The sequence below is a fragment of the Canis lupus genome, chromosome 3 (genome assembly GCF_011100685.1).
Source record: "Canis lupus familiaris isolate Mischka breed German Shepherd chromosome 3, alternate assembly UU_Cfam_GSD_1.0, whole genome shotgun sequence".
Taxonomy (NCBI): domain Eukaryota; kingdom Metazoa; phylum Chordata; class Mammalia; order Carnivora; family Canidae; genus Canis; species Canis lupus.
The window spans coordinates 70,905,019-70,920,648 of NC_049224.1; positions in this window are offsets into that span (position 1 = coordinate 70,905,019).

Here is a 15,630-nt window from a genome sequence, read left to right on the forward strand (position 1 = left end):
CGTATAAAATTCCTTTGGTCTTGACAGCCCACATATCTTGCCCACATATCTTGCCATATCTGATTCAAACAGATCCTGGGAGCCCTTAAAATATGTGAATTCCCTAACAATCGGTAGCCCCCTGCTGCCAGGCACCCAGCTTACAGATTTCCCTTTTATTTTTTTATTTTTTCTTTTTTTAAAAATTTACTTATTCAATATATATAGACTTTGGGAGGACATCCAGGGCTCGTGGGGTCGGAGCCTTCATCTTGTTAAAATGTCCACAGTTCCAGAAGCCACCCGCAGTTCCAATGTCATTCCTATCAAAATCATGGTGGCCGATTTTAGAAATAGAAAAAGCACTTGTAACATTCATCCGCTTCCACAAATGACCCTGGACAGCAAATCAGTATAGGAGAAGCAGGACAGAGCTGGACGCAGCACTTTCCTATTTCATTTTGTTTTAACCCTTTATTTTTTTATTATTTTTTTAAATAATAAATTTATTTTTTATTGGTGTTCAATTTAAAAAATATATATATAGAGAGAGAGAGAGAGAAAGAGAGAAAAATCTATCTATCTATCTATCTATCGAGAGAGAGAGAGAGGCAGAGACACAGGCAGAGGGAGAAGCAGGCTCCATGCAGGGAGCCCCACGGGACTCATTCCGGGGGCTCCAGGATCACGCCCTGGGCTGCAGGTGGTGCTAAACCGCTGAGCCACCCGGGCTGCCCAGATTTCCCTTCTTATATGTAGTTACATGCAGTAGAATGCCACATGGTCATTTCCACGCTTCTAGCCACTACTCGTCCCATTTTACCCACAGGGAAATTGAATAGCAGAGAGGATGGGTAACTTGCCCAAGGGCAACAAGAGATCTGCGGCAGAGGAGGGAACCCAGTCAATACCCCTTAATACCCCAAATCTCTGATGACCAGACCAGGGCAACACCCCCCCGCCGCGCGTCCTGGAGTCTGACTCAGTGTACCTGACTCCTGCCTCTCTAAATCCCACCGGCAACACTTCCTCATTCATCCACCCCCTCCTGCTCCTGCTCAGGCCACCACCTCTGTACCAGGTGGCTGGCAGGGGGTAGAGAAACTGCTCGAATGTGGTCCTCGTCCCCAGGCTGTCCAGGCCTGGTGGTGCAGGGAGGGCAGGACAATGGTCATGTGCTTTCACTCATCTTTGAGTGAAAAAAAAATAGCATTCATAACTTTATTTCCATTGACCAGAATCCACAGCTCAGGACAATCCAGAACGATGTCGCTCTTCCAAAAGGCAGATTCGATTGTCTGTCCTTTGTTGCCACCCCACCTACACAGAATAAAGCTCAAAGCTGGTCTCAGCTATTTTGCCGAGAGGGGGCCCAACACTGGAGTTGATACGGGAACACCAGCACTCAGGGGGTTTGCAGCTGGGATTGGGGAGCGAGGGATGGATGGAGGGAAAGTCACACAGTCCCCGGCTCCGGGCCACCAGAGACTTCGCTGGCCATGTCCTCGCCTCCTGTGACAAGCTGTGACCTGAAAAGCCATACCACCAGCCCCCTCTGGCCTCTACTGGTCTCCTCTCCCCACAAACCCTTCTGTCTTTCCTCTCTGGGTTCAAGATCCCATTTGATATATGTTTTTCCTCCTTTGTGCTTTGGCCTCGAGGTCTGCTGGCTGGTGGCTGGGCCTGGCGGTCACCTTTCTCCAGGGAGATCTGGAAAGAGATCCGGAGATGTGCCACGATCTCATGTGGTCCCAGCCAGCCAGCAGTGGGAAGCACCGTGAGCACCTCCGGTTCACAGGCTAGGAAACTGAGACGTAGGGCTGTCACACAAACACACACACACACACACACACACACACACACACACCCGCCCAGGGGCCGGGAGGGGCTCAGGCCATGGCACCTGGCCTTGCTCCATGCAGGGGGAGGCAATAGGTACTGACCTCTTGCAGGCTGAGTTCCTTCTGGGCTTCTTCTTGTGCTGCTCGCAGTTAAAGGGCTCTGGCACATGAGGACGCGCACTTAGTTATGAGGCTGTCCAACCGGCTCTCTACATCATCGCAAAATACCAGAAACGACCTGAGTGTCCAACTGTAGGGACTTGGTTAGGACACATCCTGTCATGGCCATGCTGTGGGACACCCTTCTGCCATTGCAGATGCTGCACAGAATAGTAACTCATGGGAAGTTGTGCATTGTAGTTACTGAGTTCAAAAAAGAACTTGCAAAGTATAATATATGTTACAATCCCATTTAGTATACTTTTTTTATAAAGAAGATTTATTGATTGATTTGAGAGAGAGAGAACATGGGGGGAGTAGAGGGGGGGCAGGGAGAGAGTCCTAAGCACACCCTGAACTGAGAGAAAAGCCGGACAGGGGCCTCGATCTCAGGCCCTTGAGCTGAAATCAAGAGTCGGGCACATAACCAGCTGTCCCCCCCAAGTGTCCCATTTGGTGTGTTTTCTGAAAACTTAGGCAACTGTATGTATAGATTGGGACTCAGGTGATCTTAACTTTCCTTGGGCTCATTTGTGATCTTCTCTGTTTCCGTGAGAACAGAAACGAAAGTATTTTTGTTTGAAGCAGTCTCTCCCTGGTTTCCAATGTGTGTTCTCGGGCACAGAGATGGTCCCAGAAGAAGCGAGATGTTGGGAACAAATGGAACTGTCCTGGTAGCTGGAGATCTGATTTCCTCCTGCGAGGCGGAGAGCCCCGATGTGGCACCCTCGGGGCGGGGGAGACGTCCGGGTCACAGCCTCTGCAGGAGACGTTTATCTGCAAAATAGAAAGAATGGTCTCCACGGTCCCAGTTTGAGGACTGCATGGCTCTCTGCACAGGAAGCACTTAGCCCTCAGCCCAGCATGTAGTATGTGCTCAGTAAAAATCGGGTCCATTTTATTGCAATATGGGCTTTTCTGCAGACTGTCCCCTTGCCTCTCTCCCCTTTGTCTCCTCATTTTCCTTCTTTCTGCCTCTTCCTCCCCTGTCACCTCTGTCCTTACCCCCATAGCCCCTCTTGGGTTTTGCTCTCTGGGCAGGAAGGGAGCTACCCCCGTTGTCAAGGTTTCAGTGGCCCAACTTCCCAGAGCTGCTTTCCACCGCTGGGACTGCACCGAAGCCTCAAAACATTCCCGTGAAATAGATAAGGTTGTGTCCCTTTTACAGAAAAGGAAACTGAGGCCCCTATCTGATGAGCTGTTCATTGGGGTTCATTTTGGGGGTCTCCAATGGCATGGCAGTGGAAGGTCAGGGGCATGGCACAGACTGCTGAAGCCACAGGTGAGCAGAAGCCACAGGAGCGGCCCAGGTCAGGGTGGTCTGACCTCAATGTCAGGGTCTGATGCCCACGTTCAGGTGGGGGCCTCATAGCCTCTGCTTGGGGGGTAGTTCACCGAGCCTGCTTGTCTCCTCCAGAACCAGGGGTGACAATGGTCCAGTCCCACTAGCTGCAGGTCCCCTGAGGGCTACAGAAGCAAACCTGCACAAGGTCCTTAGCGGAAAAGCCTGTTCACGGAGGGCGTGCAGGCCAGGTCAGAGGCGTGGAGAGACTGGGGTGCTCTAGACCTGGAGGCCAGGTGCCTGTGCCTCTGCCCTGGGCCCGTCAGCCAGGGGTCTCATGCAGGACAATGACCCTGCCCTGGCCTTTCTTGCCTGACATTCTGGGCTCTGCTGTTGGGAGGGAAACATGTGGGCTTGGGGGCTTCGCAACAAGTTCTTTCCTGCAACTTCCCCCCACCCCCCAGACCATCGGCTGCCCCCTTTCTTACCAGGACCCATGAAAACCCAGCCGCATTTTTTCCTTTGCTCTTGATGAACCAATAACCTCGCAAATTTGAAAATAAAATGTCTACGGCCGCACAGCCAGCTAAGGCTGCGTGGCTTTGCAGACATTATAAAACATCAAATTAGATGGAAAATTGCCCGGGGTCCCTGTAAACGAAAATTACTCTTTTTATAGGGGGAAAAAATGACCCTTATAATAGCAACAAACAATTTTGGGCTCTTCCTTTTATTAGCCGGCTCACATGGCAAATGGTATTTGCTCATTCCACTGCCCTGGCCCCAGCCAAATGTTTTTACAACATTTCACTTTGCACATTTTCACAGCGTTATAGCATGAAAAATAAGGCTCTGCCTGTGTCTTTGGTTCCTGTCAAGAGCGGACTTTCTTACATCCCCCAAAGCTTCAGCCTTTTGACTGGTGCTGGCTGGGTCCAGACCTGGTGGGGGGCAGTAGGAAGAGCACTAGGTAGGGAAAGAGATGATGAAGCCTGCTGTGTGATTTCAGCCTGGTTGCTTAACCTCTCTGGGCCACGCTTTTTCCTCCGTGAAAGGAAGGGGTTGGGCAGGATCCGGGACACTCAATGCCTCTGGGTGCCGACCCGGCGATGTCGATCTGCTGTGGGTCTGTCTACCCCCACATGGGTAGCACCTCTGCAAAGTCAAGCAGGGCCTGCGCCCCCCATTAATGTACACTTTCCAACATTAAAATTAACAATCTTTTTTGCCCATTCCTAAAAATATTTTGGAAATGAGACAGGAAGGAAAACGTTGTTGGGACTAGCACAGCGGTTCTCAACCAGAGGATGATTTTACCCCCCAGGGACATGGAGCAAGGTCTGGAGACAGTTTTGATTGTCACATCTGGGTGGTCCTCGGGTGATGTTCCAGGCATGGAGCGGGTACAGGCCAAGGATGCTGCTACACATCCTACACTGCACAGGACGGCCCCCCAACGTGCGTGTTCCCGGCTGACACGCCCCGCACAGGGGACTCGGAATGGGTAGTGGACACTGGCCTCCATGGCTGGTCCCCACCACCGGCCTGACTCCCCATGATGCAAAGCAGCACCCTTGGGACCCTGGAGCGCTGGCTGTCAATGCCATGAGTCAGCAGGCCCAGGCAGCCAGAGCATGCCTCTACCCTCCATGACGTGTATGTGCAGCCTGACCTTGTCAGGGGTGACAGCACTGATGCCCCGGGGGTCACATCTGAGGCCCAAGTCAGGAGGCCCAGTGACGAAGACAGAGTGCCAGCATCACAGGCTGATTTTAATGAATCTCACCCCCATCCCTTCCTCACTTTTGACTCGGTGAGAACAAACCGGCTTAAGTGGAAGCAAGAACCCACAGGCAACATCTACATATCCATTCCTTTCTTTTAGGTAAGAGGAAATAAACAGACCTGTGGAAAAAAATAAAAAGTAGAGTCTGGTGAAGTGGGGATGAGTCCTGGGCATCTGGGGTCTGGGGTCTGGGGTCCGGCAGGTGGGCGTGAAGAAGCTGGGCAAGCCCGTGCTGGCTGTCTGACCCTGTTTCCCAGTTTATAAAATGGGCAAGTGGACGCAGGCTCCCCCAGCCGTGTTGCTCTAACAGTTTAGGATGTTTCCTGATGCAGAGCATGAGTCAAGGCCCCACCCAGGGAGGGCACACCTGGTCCCCTGCAGGTCCCACTCACATCTACCATTCTGGGTCATTTGAGTCATAGATGTATGGATCGCAATCTGGGAAGAAGGCCTGAGGATTGCTGTGCCCAACTACAAATGCAGAAATGCCCTCTACTTTTTTTCCTGACAGTTGACTTCTTGTCTCTTCTTGAGCACCCACCCCAAGGATGGGGAGCTCACCCCATGCACAGACTAGTCAGTTTTTCTGCTACACAGCTCTAACTGGGAGAAGGTCCTTCAGAACAAGTCAAACTCTGTTCCTTGCAACTTCTATTTCTGCCTCTTAATTTGATATTTTGGCAGCAGCCAGAACAAAGCTAATAATCACACCAACCCCACAATGGGAGTGCATAGCTGCAGAGAGCTCTTATCTATTCTGTTCTGATTCTTCCCATTTTTAAAAAAAGATTTTATTTATTTATTCATGAGAGAGAGAGAGAGAGAGAGAGACTGAGACACAGGCAGAGGGAGAAGAAGGCTCCCTGCAAGGAACCTGATGAAGAACTCAATCCCAGGATCCCAGGAACACAACCTGAGCCAAAGGCAGATGCTCAACCACTGAGCCACCAAGGGGTCCCTGATTCTTTCCATTTTTTGATTGAATACCCCCATACCCTACACATGATCCTCCAGCAGCTGAAAATTTGGGTGTGTTTTGGAGGCCTTTCCTCGGAGTTGAGGCACAGGCTGGGACAAGTGCTCTAGCTGTATCCAGTGGATACCACCTCCCTCACTCTGGCCACTCTACCCTTGTTGATGTGGCCCACGGTGGTGCTAGCTTTCAGGGCAGTACCATTCAATGCATCTACACTGATATTGGTGCGGCCCTCTGGATTATTTTCTAGGTGAGAATAAAACAGGTTTCCATGGGTTCGAATCATATTAGTGGTTAACAATCCAAAAAGCTATGGAGAAATGTTACAGAAAAAAAGTTATCTGGGGGACATGGGAGGTGGCTTTTATGCTACCCATCCAGGTCATCTTGCCTCGGAAGCTCCAGGAATCCTCCCCATCCCCTCGCTCCCCCTCTGCTGAATGACCCAATCAGTTGCCTCCAACTACCTCTACCTGTCACCAACTCCTCAGCGCCCCCTGCTGCCCCCTTGGAGCAGCCTCCTGGGTGGGGGTGGGGGTGGGGGTGGGGGTGGGGGGTCTTCCCGCAGGAGAGTCCTGGGCTGGGGACTGTGCGAGCCCTGGTCGCCCCACACTGAGCGCTGGGGGAGGAGGACCCCGCCTGAGCACATGAGCCCTTCGGAGGGGAAGGTCTCCGCATCCGTCCCTTGGCCGCAGGTCATTCTGCGCAGCGGCCACGAGAGGGCAGCGGTGCTTTTCCCTCGGCGTGAAGTTTCCAGAGGCTGCTTCAACCAGAGTTGGTCCCAGCTCCACGTTGAGAGGTTGGGACCCAACTGATGACCACCCTTCCACTAACGGCAGCCCCCTGCCCAGCCACAGGCAAGGAGCGCCCAGGAGGACCCTGAAGGAGATTGGCCTGGACCAACGAGACCTGCACCCATGTGCCTCCTCAGCCTCATCATCCATCCGAGAAAGTGATGCTAAGACTTCCCCAGGGATTGATACCAGAGCGGCTGCTCGGGTCTCTGCTCCAGGGGACCCGGCCGTGCATGCCCCCAGGGCCTCCCGCCATGGGCTGGGGGTCGTGCAAGGGCACCCAGCGGGCAGATCAGTGTCCTGAGGAGGTCCCTGTGGCTGCGGCCGGGGCTCGATGGCTGCAGCGGCCAACCGGGGAGGAGCCCCGACCGCCAGCCTGCTGGCCAGACGCTGGTCTATTTTGTTTTGTCCACAGGCTGGAGAGCAGTAATTGTGGAAGGCAAACAACGCTGTTTCTCACTTCGGTTACTGGTGGCACTAATGAGCGTGGGTTGATTTTCAAGCATCTGCATACCGCGGCAACTTGACCTTTGAGAATCGGCAGTCGCTTTAGACACACGCAAAGAAAGGTCACATTGATGCTTGTTTCCAAAATCCCTGCATAAATATTTGCTCAGCCAGCCGAGAGCCTTGTTTGCATGTGTAAGTCTGTTTATAATTAATTACATTCGGCAGGGCTTCCCCTCCGCAGCCCGGCCGCAGGCCAGTTTCCAGGACTCGGGCTTTCCTGTGATGGTCAGCACGTCCAGGCACAGCCGCTGGCCCTTGCCGAACTGCGTCTGCTCCCCGACTCCTTGCTGCAGGCGGTGCCCTGGCCCAACCCTGCCCGGGTCCCCAGCCTCGCCTCCCTGCTTCTTTGAAGCATCTAGTAAGGGGAGCTGCTGACATTCATTCAAGTGTCACTTGCTCTGAACCCAGGGCTCTGGCTTGAGAGGTTTTCTTCTTAACCTGTGTGTGTGGTATCCGGTCCTGCAAGAAGCCATCTGACGGATGCTCCGGGTGGGGTGGCCCATGCCCACCCTCCAGCTGCTCCCTCCCCCCTGCCCCCCTTCCAGTTCTTTCCTTGTCTGGCAACCGCAGCTGACTTTCAGGTTCCCTCTCAGACCCTCTACTCCAGGGGTCTTCCTAACCGCAGGCCCCTTGCGGGGAACAAGGCAACTCTCAGTTTGCACCCAGGTTTCACCCACCGCTGGAAGAAGGAGGCTCTTCGTCTCTTGGCTCTGCGTCTGCGCCAGTAAGGCTACTGAGTTAACGTGAATCCTATGATCAGGCCCGAAGTTATAAGAAGGGCTGCTTCTGCCCCCAGGCAGGCCCTTGCCCGTCTTCCCAGGGCCCGACCCGTGCCCTCTTGTCCCCAGCTCCAGTCCCTGCTGTGATACCTACCGGAGCACAGTGGGCGGGTTTATCCTGTTTGCCTTTCTGGGCCGGAGGAGTAATCAGAGTTTGAGTTGACAGAGCAGCTAGGGCATTTCCTGTGGCCGCCGGTGAAGGACCCCCGTTTCACTTGTGCCCCCACCCCCAGCCCAGGGGTGGTGGTATTTAGCCATTTCATTCCCCCGCAGGAGCCACAAAAGAACTTTGTTGTAAAACGGTATCTCACAACATGCACGAGGGCGACGATGATTCTACGCCCGAGAGCCTGGACGCGCGGGGGGGGGGGGGGGCGGCACCCCTGGCCTCGGGCTGGAGGCCTGCTCCTGCCAGCCTACCTGCACGTTCAGGGAAGCCCGGCGCCCTCTGAAGGCTCCGTTTCGTCTCTTTAGGATGAGAGAAATCTGTTTTGTTCTGAATACTCTCGGGGGTTATTTGAAACACAAAATGGAACATGGGCCGGCGTGTCCACCTGGGCTTGTAAACCGCAGAGCATCATAGGACACAGGCTGGGGCGATTCTCAAGGCCGAGGTCGGGACCAGGGAGGGTCAGGCTGCCCCTTCTTTGGGGGATCCCTCGGCTATGCCCATGCTTTGAAGGGGACACCAATTCCTGGGGCCCAGCCTCCTTGGAGGAAGCACAACCTGTGGCCAGAGATAAGCGGAGGCTGTAAATCCGCTTTCTGAGGCCTGTGATCACAGCCCTCTCGGGTGCCCCTCGTGGCTTTATGGCTTCTGGGCTCCACCCTCCAGTGCCGGGCTGCAGCCCCAGAGGCCAGGCGAGAGGGAGGCTTATCAGTGGCTTCAGGGGGTCTGCAGGGCCGATAAGAGGGAAGCGGGAGCTCATCCCGGCAGGCGGCTCCGGAGGGCCAGGGCCGTGAGGAGCACCGTGTCCCGCGTGTCCCTGGGGGTGGCTGTAATCCTGGCGGTGACCGCACTCGACGGCGCTTCCAATTCCCCCTCGCGGTTGCACGGTTCCCGGGAAACTTCCCAGCATCAAAACTACACATCGGAATTAATTTTCTTTGCTAAATGTGTGCCGTAGCCATCTGCCTTCCGGAAAACGAGTTGCTGTGTATGACTAATTTTACAGTAATGATTCCTTAATTGTCTCCTCACTTTTAATCAGAACAACAGCGTTTATTTCTTACAAAATATGTCCCGCAAGGGTGTGAACTTGCTGAATCATTTCAGAACCTTCTATTTGAATCTGAATGAAGGGGAATGAGGTTTTTGGAGGGACGAAGAGCAGGTGGCAAGTCCCTAGGCCGAGGTCATCTACCCAGGGTACATGGGTGGGGGGGCGGCGGGCAGGCAGGGGGTTTGGAGGAATTGGCCTCGAAATGGGGATTTATGAGAGGAGGCCCACGGGAAGAGGCAGGAGGGAGGGACGAGAGGCTGACTTCGCCCGATGGGAACATCCTATTGAGTCCCTGGGCCGGAGCAGAGAATTCTCACAGCAGTTGATCGAAGATGCCAACATGAGAAGAAATACACAGAGTAAAAGATTAGTGGAACAGAAAGCACAGATCACCAGAGGGACATTTGAAGGAATGCCAGAACCAACAAAGAGGTCAGAAACGTCATCTGTGGTCCTGAGACCCTTCCTTTTCTCAGGGAGCAGATAGGATGGCCAGGCTGAGGGGCTACAAGGATGTACGAGAACGTTCTCCCCGGAGGAGCCAGGAGGTGGGTCTCCCATGCTGACGTCTTCTTCTGGGACCTGGGGTGGATCAGCATGTGTGTTGTGTGCTGCTGGGTGCTGACACCTTCACCAGGCCCCGGCCAGCCCCTGAGGTCGGGAGGGGGTACTCGGGCTTCGGAGTTTCTGCAACTGATCATCTGATGGCCACAGCCAGTCTCTTCGCAGAGCCTCTTGAGCAAATGTCTAAGCCTCTGCCCTGCCCCTTGCCCTTCTACAGGCACAGTGGGAGTCCTGAGGGCTCCCAAAAGAGTCTTTTCAGCTAATTCCTCCACCAATGGAGAGAGCAGTGGGCTCGGGGTCTGAAGCCCTAAGTTGGAGTTCCAGCCTTGCCATTCCTTGGCTGGGTTGCCTTTGGCAAACTACTGAACCTCTCTGAATACCACTTTCTCCCCAAAGAACACAGCTGGGGCTGTGTTACATCACTCAGTTCAGCTCTTCTCTTTGCAGAAAGAAATGATACCGTGTGTCAGGAAGTGGGGAAAAAGTAATAATTGAATAATAATTGTATCATTTATTGGAGGGTGATTTCAGTTATTCCAATGAATGAGATGGTTCTTTTCATGTTTTAAATCCTGGAATATTTGAAACACATTGAAAAAAGGCAGAGAATGATAAATAAGCACCTTGCCCCCAACGTCCAGATCCAGTAAATGTTAACATTTTGTCCTGCACTTAAGTTTTGTTTTTGTTTTTGTTTTTAAATCAAATGTTACTGATGAAGTTGAAATCTTGTTTCCCTTCCAGGGCTTTCCCTCCTCCCTGCTTTCCAGAAAGCAACTATACTCATGCTGGTGATGGGTTTCCAGTCCATTTTCCTATGCTCCTGAGAAGTCGTGAAAATCTCAAAAATATACAAATATACTTTTGCACCTTGTTTTATTAGACAATGGTTTTTGCAATCAATGCACGTTGGGTCCCAGGCATCTGATTCATCACTTTGACTGTCATGTAGTATTTCATAGAATGAAAATGTCAGAGTTTATTCATTTTTCTGAGAGCCTTTCTGGATGTTTCTTTTCCTTTTTTCCATCATAGCCAATCATGAGGCAGTAACAAACATCCTCGTTTCATCTCCTTGTAAGAGCTTGTTTGATGTAGATCCCCAGATCTGCATCGCTTTACCAAATATCATGAAACTGCTCTCTCTTAAAAAAAATGTATCCATTTACGCGTCTGAAAGCAGCTCAGGAGAGTTCCTGCTTCTCCTTATCCACACTGCCAGCGATTGGTATTATGAGACTTTATCTTTTTCCTGTTTGGTGGGTTTAAAATTGTATCACGTCGTAGTTTTAATGTGCCTCACTGGTTGGTAGACACGTTCAGCATCTTCCCGTATAGTTAAATGGCCACTGTGACTTTCTCTTCCTGATGACGCACACAGTCTGTGTTCAGCCCATTTCTCTCTCACTTTGTTAGTGATTTCCAGACAATTCGGACAGGAATAGGTGTCAGTCAACATTCTGCTTCTCGGGTAAGGGGATTTTCTTTGGCTTTGTTTATTGTAGCTGTTAAAGCCTTGTACTATGTTTGCTCATGTTTTTCTTTATTGGAGGCACTCTTTGGGTCTTGTGTAGTAAGAATTTTTTCTTGGGGCCCTGGGTGGCTCAGCTGTTGAATATCTGCCTTTGGCTCAGATTGTGATCCTGGGGTGCTGGGATCGAGTCTCACATCAGGCTCCCTGCTTTTCCCTCTGCCTGTGTCTCTGCCTCTCTCTGTGTGTCTCTCATGAATAAATAAATAAAATCTTTTAAAAAATTCTTTTTCTCATCCTCATAACACAAAAACATTCACCATGTGTTCTTCCAAATATTTGAAAATATCGCTTCACTTATTAAGTCTGTTAACCCCCTCAAATTTATTTTTGAGGATGATATAAGGAAGAGATCAAATTTCCATTTTTTTCCTAAGTGGATAGCCAGTCATCCTGGCACCTCTTATTGTGCTGTGTATTACTTTTCTGCTGATCTGTTGTGTGTTCTCAGCACTTTCATCAAATGCCCATAAGTTTGTTTTTGGATTCTCTGTTCTGTTCCACTGGTTACTTTTTAAAATTTCTACATCAATGCCCAGTACTAATTTCTATGACTTTCCAATGAGTCTTGATGCCTGCTAGGGAAACCCCTTTGCCCCTCTGTTCTTTTTCAAAATTTATTGATCTTTTGTATTTTTCTATAAATTTTAGGCTCATCAAATCAAGATCCAACCCATTGGTATGTTCGCTGGATATGACAAACTTATGTTAATTTAAGATTCATAAACATACAGTGTTCTTTTATGTCCAGTTGTATAGTTTTCTTCATAAATTTAATTTTTTTTACAGACTATAGGACTTATTTTTTAAAATACCTATAATGCCATGAACTCATAAATTGCAAAGTTCTCCAAGTGCTTAGGATGTTATGAACATCAGTAAATTAAGAACCTCTTGATAGCACCAATAAACAATGTTAGAGCACAATTCCAGATCCTTCCCCTCTAGGCTGAATGATTCCCAAACTAGGAGTGTCTGTAGCACTGTAGCCAGAAGAAGCATACCACACTGTGACAGACACAATGGTCTCAGCCCATTTTCTGAAAGAGGAGCAGCCTCAGGTTTCATAGCATCTTGAGCTGGGTTGATGCTGGGATCAAGACAAAGTGAATTAAAAGGCAGTAACTCGGGGTACCTGCGTGGCTTGGTTGTTTAAGAGTCTGACTCTTGATTTTGGCTTAGGTCATGATTTCGGGGTCAAGCCCTGAGTCAGGCTCATGCTGGTTGTGGAGTCTACTTAAGATTCTCTCTCTATCCTGTGATGCCTGGGTGTCTCAGTGGTTGAGTGTCTGCCTTTGGTTCAGGTCATGATCCTGGGGTCCTGAGATCGAGTTCTGTATCAGTCTCCCTTAGGAAGCCTGTATCTCCCTCCGTCTTTGTCTCTGCCTCTTTCTCCCTGTCTCTCATGAATAAATAAATAAAATCTTTTAAAAAAGATTCTCTTTCTCCCTCTGCTCTCCCCTGGCCCATTCTCTCTCTTAAAAAAAAAAGGCAGTGACTCCAGAGCAGTTTTCCTTCTCTTTGTGTGGCAGCCAGAAAATTCTTGAAAAATAAATAGAACTGCATTTTGGGAACTTGACTGCAAACATTAGAAATGTATATCCAATGCCCAAATATTTCCCAGGATCCTTTCACTACCAAGGGATCAAAACCTAAGTGATGACTGCGGACTTGACAGTTTTCAGCATAACTGTGCTCTGTTTTTCTATTTTTTTCCTTCTCCTCCTCCAATACTTACTCAATTTCAGGGCAGTCCCTTACTCTATCCTCTAATCTATACACCTGATCTGACAAATCTACAGACCTGAAATATTCTGCAAATGCAGAAGGTGATTTCATATTAGCACTTTTGCAAATCAGGTAGGCTTAAACCAGGAGGATTTTGCCTCTTAATCCTGTTGGTTTAAATCACCCCTGGGCATGAAGGTGCAATGCTGACTTCAGCAGTCCAAGTGCTCCAGAACACCTGGAACCAATGATTAAGCTTTTTAGGTGTACTGAGGAAGAAAAGATAAGGATTTTGTTCAGGTCTCTATGCTACTGGCTGAGGTCCAGACAGTCATGTTTTTTTTTTTTAATTTTTTTATTTATTTATGATAGTCACAGAGAGAGAGAGGCAGAGACACAGGCAGAGGGAGAAGCAGGCTCCATGCACCGGGAGCCCGATGTGGGATTCGATCCCGGGTCTCCAGGATCGCGTCCTGGGCCAAAGGCAGGCGCTAAACCGCTGCGCCACCCAGGGATCCCCAGACAGTCATGTTTTATGGAAGAACTTGGTTAGAGCACCATGAGAACAAATACCCACAAGATATGATCTGTGCATGCCTGTGTGTGTGTGTGTGTGTGTGTGTGTATGTGTGTGTGTGAGTTACGAAGATTTTGAAGTTGACCAAACCAGCAAGAATTGGCAATTCTTGAAAACAGAAGCCAAGTCTCTGAGGTTCTAAGTATATGAGTATGTGAAAATAACGTGTGTTTTATGAAGACAGAATGCACATGGACCATTTGGTGTCCTGAGATCTCAGCTGTTGACTTTTCTTGGTCTCCCAGAGAGCAGTATCCAGGATGCATAAACATCCAGAATACAGTCATTCAGCATCTACTACATGTCAGGCATGGTGCTGGGTGCAGACAATAGAATGTGGAGCAGAACGACACGGTCCCTGCCTTCCTGGAGGTCATCCTCTAGTCAGGGAGACACGAGAGGTAAGTCAACAAGTAGACATATGATCAAGTACCACAGAGTTTTAGGGAGTTTTGTATATATATTTTTTTATTGAAATTTGATTGGCCAACGTATAGTATAACACCCAGTGGCCATCCCATCAAGTGCCTCCCTCAGTGCTGGTCACCTCATACCCCCACCTGCCTCCTCTTCTACTACCCTTTGTTCATTTCCCAGAGTTAGGAGTCTCTCATGTTTTGTTACCCTCTCTAATTTTTCTCACTCATTTTCCCTCCTTTCCCTTATAATCCCTTTCACTATTTCTTATATTCCCCATGTGAGTAAAGCCATATGATGATTGTCCTTCTCCGACTGACTTACTTCACTCGGCATAATACCCTTCTGTTCCATCCACGTCAAGCAAATGGTGAGTATTCATCCTTTCTAATGGCTGAGTAATATTCCAATGTGCATATAGACCACATCTTCTTTACCTATTCATCTGTCAATGGACATCGAGGCTCCTTCCACATTTTGGCTATTGTGGACATTGCTGCTATAAACATTGGGGTGCAGGTGTCCCGGCATTTCACTGTATCTGTATCTTTGGAGTAAATACCCCATAGTCCAATTGTGGGGTCATAGGGTAGATCTATTTTTTAACTCTTTGAGGAACCTCCAAACTGCTGGGAAAATTGGACAGCCATGTGCAGAAGAATGAAACTAGACCATTCTCTTACACCATACACAAAGATAAACTCAAAATGGATGAAAGATCTAAATGAGAGACAAGAATCCATCAAAATCTTAGAGAAGAATATAGGCAACACCCTTTTGAACTTGGCCACAGCAACTTCTTGCAAGATACATCAATTAAGGCAAGGGAAACAACAACAAAAATGAACTATTGGGACTTAATCAGGATAAAAAGCTTCTGCACAGCAAAAGAAAAAGTTGACAAAACTAAAAGACAACCTACAGAATGGGAGAAGATATTTGCTAATGACATAGCAGATAATGGGCTAGTATCCAAGATCTATAAAGAACTTATGAAACTCAACACCCAAGAAACAAACAATCCAGTCATGAAATGAGCAAAAGACATGAACAGAAATTTCACCAAAGAAGACATACACATGGCCAACAAGCACATGAGAAAATGCTCCACAACCCTTGCCATTAGGGAGCTTTATAGAGACTCACGGTGGGGATAAACAGGGCTGTGTAAACTAAGGTGAGAAGTTCAACTTTCATTCAGAGTGGGAAGTGTTAAAAAGAAAACCACAGGCCCAAAATAGCAGTGCTTGGACCAGGCCACGTTACTAAACCGGAGCTTAATACCTAACCTAATTGCTGTTTCACCCTCCCAGGAAATATGGGTCCTCACCTGTCAGTCAGGAAGTTTCTGATAAGCATAGTGAGGTAATCCGTCTCACAGGGCTTCTCCATCCCCCAGAGAAAGATGAGGTAATCCGTCCTCCCCCTAAGGGAGGTGGTGATCTTGCCTGAAACAACCTTTTCTTTTGCTTATGATGTCCTTG